Source organism: Microtus ochrogaster, linkage group LG4 (genome assembly GCF_000317375.1).
Source record: "Microtus ochrogaster isolate Prairie Vole_2 linkage group LG4, MicOch1.0, whole genome shotgun sequence".
Taxonomy (NCBI): domain Eukaryota; kingdom Metazoa; phylum Chordata; class Mammalia; order Rodentia; family Cricetidae; genus Microtus; species Microtus ochrogaster.
The window spans coordinates 8,519,294-8,527,529 of record NC_022030.1 but is presented as its reverse complement, the minus strand read 5'-3'; positions in this window follow the sequence as shown (position 1 = coordinate 8,527,529).

The following is an 8,236-nucleotide window of genomic DNA, read 5'->3' as shown; positions in this document are numbered from 1 at the left end:
TATAGTCCAGTGAGTCTCTTTTTCTGTCATTGTTTCAGCTGAAGCACCCAACTCCACAAAGCTCCTTGTGTACTTTGTTTGATCGGAGAAGTCTTACGTTTTTCATTTATCTGTGTAAAACCTAGGATGAGTTTATAAATGTTTTTGTATGTAGCTGTTACATTGCAGGGCAATCTCCGTTTAAAAAGGGCCAAGTTATTCTTGAAAAGAAAGTGAATCCAACTTTCTCCTTCAGGTCAATGTCTTGTTAAAATAAATTCTTGTTTAAAATGAAAAAAAAATCCTTCTGTCTTAATCTCCCCTTAAAATTGTGTGTCTTAACAAGATTTTGCCAAGATGGAGGTTTTTCTCTTAGAGAAAACCGAAGGAGAACCCTGCAAAGCAGGAAACTCTGTTAGAATGAGGTGTATAATTTTAATTGGGCATGTTAACTAGGTGAGCCAAAGAGGACTTTTGATTGCTAGACTTCAATATTTTGATAGTTGGGCCTTGGTAGTGAATGGAGGTGAAGGGGAGAAACCCGGATGCCCTGGTGCTGAAAATAAAGGCTGGTTGAGGACTCAGCTCTAAAGCTGACATTTATAGCCCTGCCTTAGGGCTCAGAGAACATGGCGGAAGAGGGGCCAAAAGAGGGTGAGAGTTGGTAGATGGGAAGAAGGGCTGTGGATGTCATCTTCTAAACACGTTAAAGCTTTGTCAATTATGAACTCACAGTAGCTGCGCCTACTGACACCAGCCCGATAGAAGTCGGGTCCATCCAACTGTCAACTATGGATGGAAAAGGGGGTTCAGGAGACCCCACCACTTACTGCTGAACTATCAGTAACTGACAGATTCTGGGAGATGGAATGGTGTAGTATCCAGGTGTGAACCGCCAGGCTCTAAGGAATAGTTCCAAACCCACAGTCACACAGATGGTCTAGGTAAGTTCTGTGGGGCCCCAAACAAAGAGTCATGGATATGAGAAAGAGATTCATAGTGTAGAAGGGAGGCTGGCGGTGGTGGGAGGGAAATCAGGTAGGGCGGGGGACAGAGAGGAGCCAGTGGCATTATATACATGTATAAAATTGTCAAGGAGCAAAATTTATTTTTTATAAAGCAACTTATAAATTTAATTTATAATTTTATAAATGTAATTTATAATTTTATAAATGTAATTAATAAATTTAAAACAATAAAATACTTTTCTGCAAAATCAGAACAAGTTGACACATTACTAAGAAAACTCTCAGCAATTCACTCCTAAGTACTGAGAAAATATTTGGTAGGGCATTTAAACACATTTAAAGTAGTTGTAATAACAAAAACTTGAAATACTCAAGTGTTTGTAAAATAGCTGGTGAATCAGATGTAAACATGAAGAGATATTCTTTCCTGAAAGCAAAGTCCAGAAAGGTGTAACATACTCATAGCACATCTGAGGGACCTTTGCGGGAATTACGTATTTCTTATAAAATCGCTTGTCTCTGCATGCAGGACAAGTAATTGTTGGCAGGGGCGTAACTTAATTAGGAGAGCATGTGCTTAGCATTCAAAAGGCTCTGAGCTCAATTTTAAGCATAGAAAAGAAGGAAGAGGAGAAGAAAACGTAGCATTTTCTTTTTGCTAATCGATAGTTACAGGCATTTTATGAGACTGTGTATGGCTCTTTGTTTGCTGGTCTACATTTTATAATATTTGTATGGCTATGCAAAATACAAATAAGAGAATGATTCCAGCATTGCAGTTCCATATAAAAGCCACTCTGAGGTAATGTTCCATAATTTCCTGCCTATCATTTCTACCCAAATTAGAAAAAGGGGCTATTTCCTCTTCATTCTTGTAGCAGGATGCTTAATCTAATACCGGCATTTGAGTTATTTGAGTCAGCTTCATATTCTTTCTACAATAAATCACAGGATTGTTAGTTGATTTACACAAGGACTCATTGAGGAGACGCACATAACTCTGACCTCTGTTTCGATTCACGATTTGGTGAGCTGTGCTTAGCTGACAGAGCCAAGGGTCTGGATTTGCTGCAGCCTTTTATACAGTTGGATTTCACTCTGAAATTTATGTGGATTTTAGGTATCAAACAGGGTGGTGGTGGGTTTCTATTTTGTTTTCTTAACCTTCATAGCATATGCTTATTGTTAATTTTTTTTATACCAAAAGGCAAAACATTTCCTTGTTTTTAAAAGTATACTTAAAATTTTAATTTTGACAGCTTCATACATGTATATAATTTATTTTGATCAAATCACACACACTTTCCCATTACCTTCTCATCCCTCCTACTCCTACTGAGCCCTCTTCTTCCCAGAAATCCCCCTACTTCAATCTTGGTGTGTATGACCGAGTTTAATTAGTGTTGTTTTCATGAGCATGGGTGGCTAGTTATTTATTGAAGCACGAGCAATTCACTAGTGGCTACATCACTGAAGAAAATGATTCCCCTTCTAAAGCCAGTGGCTTCTCAGAGAACGGAGGGGATGAATGAGTTCATTCTCCATCCATTATGGAATGGTAAAGGGCCCAGTCTCATATAGGAAATCCGTGGTTTCATGAGTGCCAGGACCATGTCATGTCTAGGAGATGGTATTGTAGCGCCATAAACCTTTTAACCAGCTCACATTTCACTGCCCAGAATGACGGTGTGTGTGTGTGTGTGTGTGTGTCAGGGTCAGGGTCAGGGTGGAGGGTTTGCTAGACTGAATCCATGATCCACAGCCTAGGCCAGTGTTTTACTACTGAACTATCCTCGGCTCTGCTCAGGACATTTACAGCTTGATGTTAATTACAATACTAAGGTTACTATCACATTGGCTCCTTCTTTTATTCTTAGAAAGCATGGAAAGAAAATTATTTTCCATTTAATTATTTGTCTTCTCAGACTGATATATCTTCCCCACTTTGTTTTTCTTTATTTTTTTTTGTGCTCACTATATTTAATTTGCTACAATATTTTACGAACAGCTGAAATTCCAAGATTTCTCTTGTTTTATTAGTTGTAAATCAGTTGGACATAGAGTTTGCTTTCTATATTTCATATAATGCTTTTTGGGCTAACGATGAAGAAAATTTCCTAAGACACTAACAAAGACTATTAAAATGAACCAAACAGAGTGTAAAATGGTAGACATTTCCCCCTATATTAAATTTCTGAGCTAGAAAATACATTTGAATCTTAGTAAACAGATCAACACACTGTCTTAAGATGTGGTTATAGGAATTAAGTACGTTTATATCTGATTAGGGTGACAGGAAAACTAATCAGCAGGCTGCAGGCATTGTTGGAACAGATCACCCTGTCCGAATCAGACTTCCATGGGGATCCAGGAGGTCACCCAGAGGTCACATATCTGGTGTGTTCTTGCTGAAGGCTTGCCTTGACAACCTGGAAGGAAACAACAGGTGGACTAAATCCACTGGTGACGTGGGCTGAAAAAAAGACTAAACCCCATGTTTGTTATTGCCTACAATGGCAATGATGGAAACTACTGATCTGAAGTTTTCTATGGAAAAGCATAGGTACTTGTGATATTGGAGGTTTTCATAGAAAAAGTTCTAGAGGAATGATTAACATACAAGGAAAAATACTCCCACTGTTGGGTAAGAAAAAGTTAATAGATAAAAGAAACTACCATACTCACAATAGCCAAGATAAGAAATCAGTCTAAGTATCAATTAGTGATAAGTGGATAAAAAATGGAACATTATATACTATGAATGAACAGGCAGCCTTAAAAAGAGAGATCATGTCATATGCAACAATATGTGTGAACCAGGAAGCTCTATGTTAAATAAACCAGGTGCTGAATGTCAAATATCACATGATCTCACTTACGTGTGACATCTAGAAATGTTGAATCTCCAAAGCAAACCAGAAGGGTGGTGACTAGGTGCTGGGGACCAGGGAGATCAGGAAGTCACCAGTCAGAGGGTACAAATTGACACAAGCCCAAGAACTGTGAAGGGGCATCATGAAACAGCCCATGATGCAGCTGTACATGCTTGAACATTGCTAGAGTAGATTTTCTGTGTGCACATGACAAACGTGTGGGAAGGGCAAATGAAAGTGATCTCACGGTTCAGTTCAACCAGCTTTGATGATTCTGTTCACTCTTAATAGTAACCGATTCAAAGATGTAAAACATTCAGAAGTTTCCTTCCAGATTTGATTTTTTTTCAGTCTTTCCACTGTTTTTTTATTTATTAAAAATTTCCACCCCCTTTCCTCCTCCCATTTCCCTCCCCCTCCCTCTCCAGTCCTAAGAGAAGTCAGGGTGCCCTGCCCTGTGGGAAGTCCAAGGCCCTACGCCCCCTTCATACAGGTCTAGGAAGGTGAGCATCCATCAGACTAGCTCCCACAAAGCCAGTATATGCAGTAGAATCAAAACCCAGTGCCATTATCCTTGGCTTCTCAGTCAGCCCTCATTGTCAGCCACATTCAGAGAGTCCAGTTTGATCACGTGCTTCATCAGTCCCAGTCCAGCTTGACCTTGGTGAGCTCCCATTAGATGGCCCCACCATCACAGTGGATGGCCGCATCCTCACGGCCCTGACTTCCTTGTTCATGTTCTCCCTTCTTCTGCTCCTCATTTGGACCTTGGGAGCTCAGTCCAGTGCCCCAATGTGGGTCTCCGTCTCTATCTCCATCCATCGCCGGATGAAGGTTCTAAGGTGATATGCGAGATATTCATCAGTGTGGCTATAGGATAAAGCCAGTTCAGATGCCCTCTCCTAAGCTGCCCAAGGAACAACTGGGGACATCCCCTTGGACACCTGGGAACCCCTCTAGAGCCAAGTCTCTTGCTAACCCTAAAATGGCTCCCTTAATTAAGATATCTTCTTCCCTGCTCCCATATCCACCTTCCTCCATCTCAACCATCCCATTCCCCCAAGCTCTCCCCAGTCCTCCCCTTCTCCCTTCTCTCCCCTATCTCCCCTTTCCCCACCCCACCCCCACTCCCATGCCCCCAACTTTTGCCCAGCGATCTTGTCTACTTCCAATATCCAGGAAGATAAATATGTTTTTCTTTGGGTTCACCTTCTTGTTTAGCTTCTCTAGGATCACAAGAGATTCTTTCCACTGTTTTATCAGCTTCTTATTTTTTGAGTTTTTATTCCTATGAAGGATTTGAGATTTTATTTTCCTTTTAGAAAAATTAAGGAATAGGATATGAAATATATAAACTTATGGTATTCTATAGTATGTGTTTCCAAACATTTGGCATTTATATATTTACAACTGAAACCAAGGAAAATATAGTCTTAAATTAGAATAAAAATCATAAATGTTTCAAAATTAATATTTTAAAAGATTATTTTATTGTATATGTGAGTGTGAGTGTTTTGTTTGCATGTATGTATGTATGTACATCATGTGTAATCAGTCGCATCAGAGTCTGAAGAGGGTGATGGATCCCCTGTAACTGGAGTTACAAATAGTTGTAAGCTACTACGCAGGTGAGACAAAATTCTCTAAACCACTTAGCCATCTCTCCAGCCCCTACATTAAAATTCTTCAGTTTAAAACACTGGTGGGCAGATACATTTTTTTATTAAAAATCTTTGTCTCATTTGTGTATGCATGTTTTTTTTTGAAAAAAAAACTGTTGACATAATATTTGTACATATTTATGAGACATGTGATACTTTTGATTCCTGTTACATTGGTCATTTGTCGGGTGTAATAAGCTTAACTGTCACCTTAAATTTCATCATTTCTTCATGATAAGCACATCCTAATTCTTCTATTTTATTTTTGGATATATAAGGCATTATAACTAAATGTACTCAGTGTTATACTATAGAACACTAAAGCAGAATGACCACTGTAGCTTTGGATTGACGTTCCTACCCTTTATTTCTTTTACTCATGCATATGACTCAGTGGGTTGGATGGAGTTGGGGAACATCATTACTTACTTAACATCTAAATTGACTCATAATACTATCTACTTCCATTATAAAAGAAACTCTGTCAGGCGGTGGTGGAGCACACCTTTAATTCCAGTACTTGGGAGGCAGAGGCAAACGAATCTCAGTGAGTTCGAAGCCAGCCTGGTCTGCAAGAGCTAGTTCCAGGAAGCTAGGGCCATTACACGGAGAAACCCTGTCTCGAAACAAAACAAACAAAACTGTAGTGTGAAAGAATTATTCTTATTTTGCAGATTAGGAAATAAAGTCTTGGGAAGGAAATTTCCAAGGTTCTCAGAAGATTATATTACTCAAAAGAGTCAGGTTGGATTGTAACTATACTCTACAGATGATGAAGCCAAGGTGATGGAGACACATCAGATGAATTATGTAATCTTGCCTTTAACTGGTTTCTGATATTGTCATGCAGCATCTTGGGTGGTCCTGAGAAGCTGCCTTGAGGTCTGGGAGGCAGAGAGCATGAGAGAAGAGCCACACATATAGCGTCCTCTACACAACGGGTGGAGATTAATATCTTGTAATTTGTATCATTTAAACACATTAGTAAGAAAGGTAGAGTCACAATGTGTGTGTGAACGTCATTAAAGAAATCAGACTTCATCCTGGAGTAGTTTGACCAAGAATGAGAATGAGCCCAAATTTCATTCTCTGGTGTCTTCCATCCTTCTGTAGCTTTTGGTTTCTTGCCTGTCTGTAATCTGTCTGCTGTGTGAGACTGCATCTGGCTGTTGATGTGGGATTCCCCTCTGTATGCTGTGAATATCATTGATTAATAAAGTTGCTTTGGGCCTATAGCAGAGCTATAGGAGAATAGAGCTAGGCTGGGAAAACTAAACTGAAAGCTGGGAGGAAGAAGGCAGAGTAAGAGACAAACAATGTAGCCCCGCCTGGGACAGATGCTGCCAGTAGGCCACAAACCTCATGGTGAATTATAAAATAATGGAGATGGGTTAATTCTAGATGTAAGAGACCCCTAGCAATACACTTAAGCAATTGGCCAAACAGTATTGCAAATAATATAGTTTCTGTGTGATTATTTCGGGGGCCGAGCAGTCAGGAACCAACAAACGGCCTCCCTCCAACAGTGTGTGCCTAACTGCTGTATTGTCTTGACTGTCTGTCTGTGTCTCTAAAACAAGGCTTTCACCCTTTTATTAACAGCACAGAAAGTATATCATGGGGAAGTGTAGCAGGATTAATAAAAACCCAGAGTCAGATATTGGGGTTCAACCTGAAGGTCAGAAAAGCAAAGCAGCCAGCCACTCTTACCCCTACTTCAGCAGGGAGGGATGCTTTACAGAAATCTTTGAGTCTTACAAAGGATTAATTCAATGGTTCCAGTTGACCAAGACTGATCCAAATAGCAAACAGTACTATTAACATTGTTTATCAAGCAATATCTGTATGCTGTTTTCAGCATCTATGGTGAATAATTGTAATATAAGCTCACTTTCAACTTGTTTATTATAAAACCTCTCATATAAATATACATGCATTGCTCTTTGGGTCAGAGGCATGGAAAATACATAATATTAAAGCTATTCATTAACTTAGGTTTTAAATAAGATTATTACATAGGAACTCAAAGGCAAGTAAGTTAAATTGTTATATTGTTTCCCTAAAGGCAGGTTAAATAAACAGGTTCATTACACAGTACTATAGCAGTCTCAAGTGATCTCAAGGAATATTATTAAGTCAGCTCCGAGGTTCAGCAAAAACTTCTTGTTTCTTAGAATGTGTGTACTGGCTGGTTTTGTGTGTCAACTTGACACAAGCTAGACTCATCAGAGAGGAAGGAGCCTCAGTTGAGGAAATGCTTCCCTGAGATCCAGCTGTAAGACATTTTCTTATTTAGTGATCAATGACAGAGGTCCCAGTTCATAATGGGTAGTGCCATCCCTGGGCTGTTTGTTGGTCATGGGTTCTATAAGATGGTGGGTTGAACAAGCCATAGGAAGCAAGGCAGTAAGCAGCACCTTTCCATGGCCTCTGTGGTGTAGGAGTTCCTTCTGTTTGTGTGTTGCTTTCATTGGTTAATGGAATTAACCAATTTCCAATAACCTAGTTGATGGAAATTTCCTTGGCCTAGTTGATAGGGCAGAACTTAAGTAGGCGGGGAAGACAGAACTGAATGCTGGGAGGAATAAAGGCAGAGAAAAAGACACCACAGAGCTCCCAGAATCAGACATGCTGGATCTTTCCTGGTAAGCCACTGCCAGATGGCGATATATAGATTAATAGAAATACACTAAATCAAGATGTAAGAGTTAGCCAATAAGATATTAGAGCTAATAGGCCAGGCAGTGATTTATTT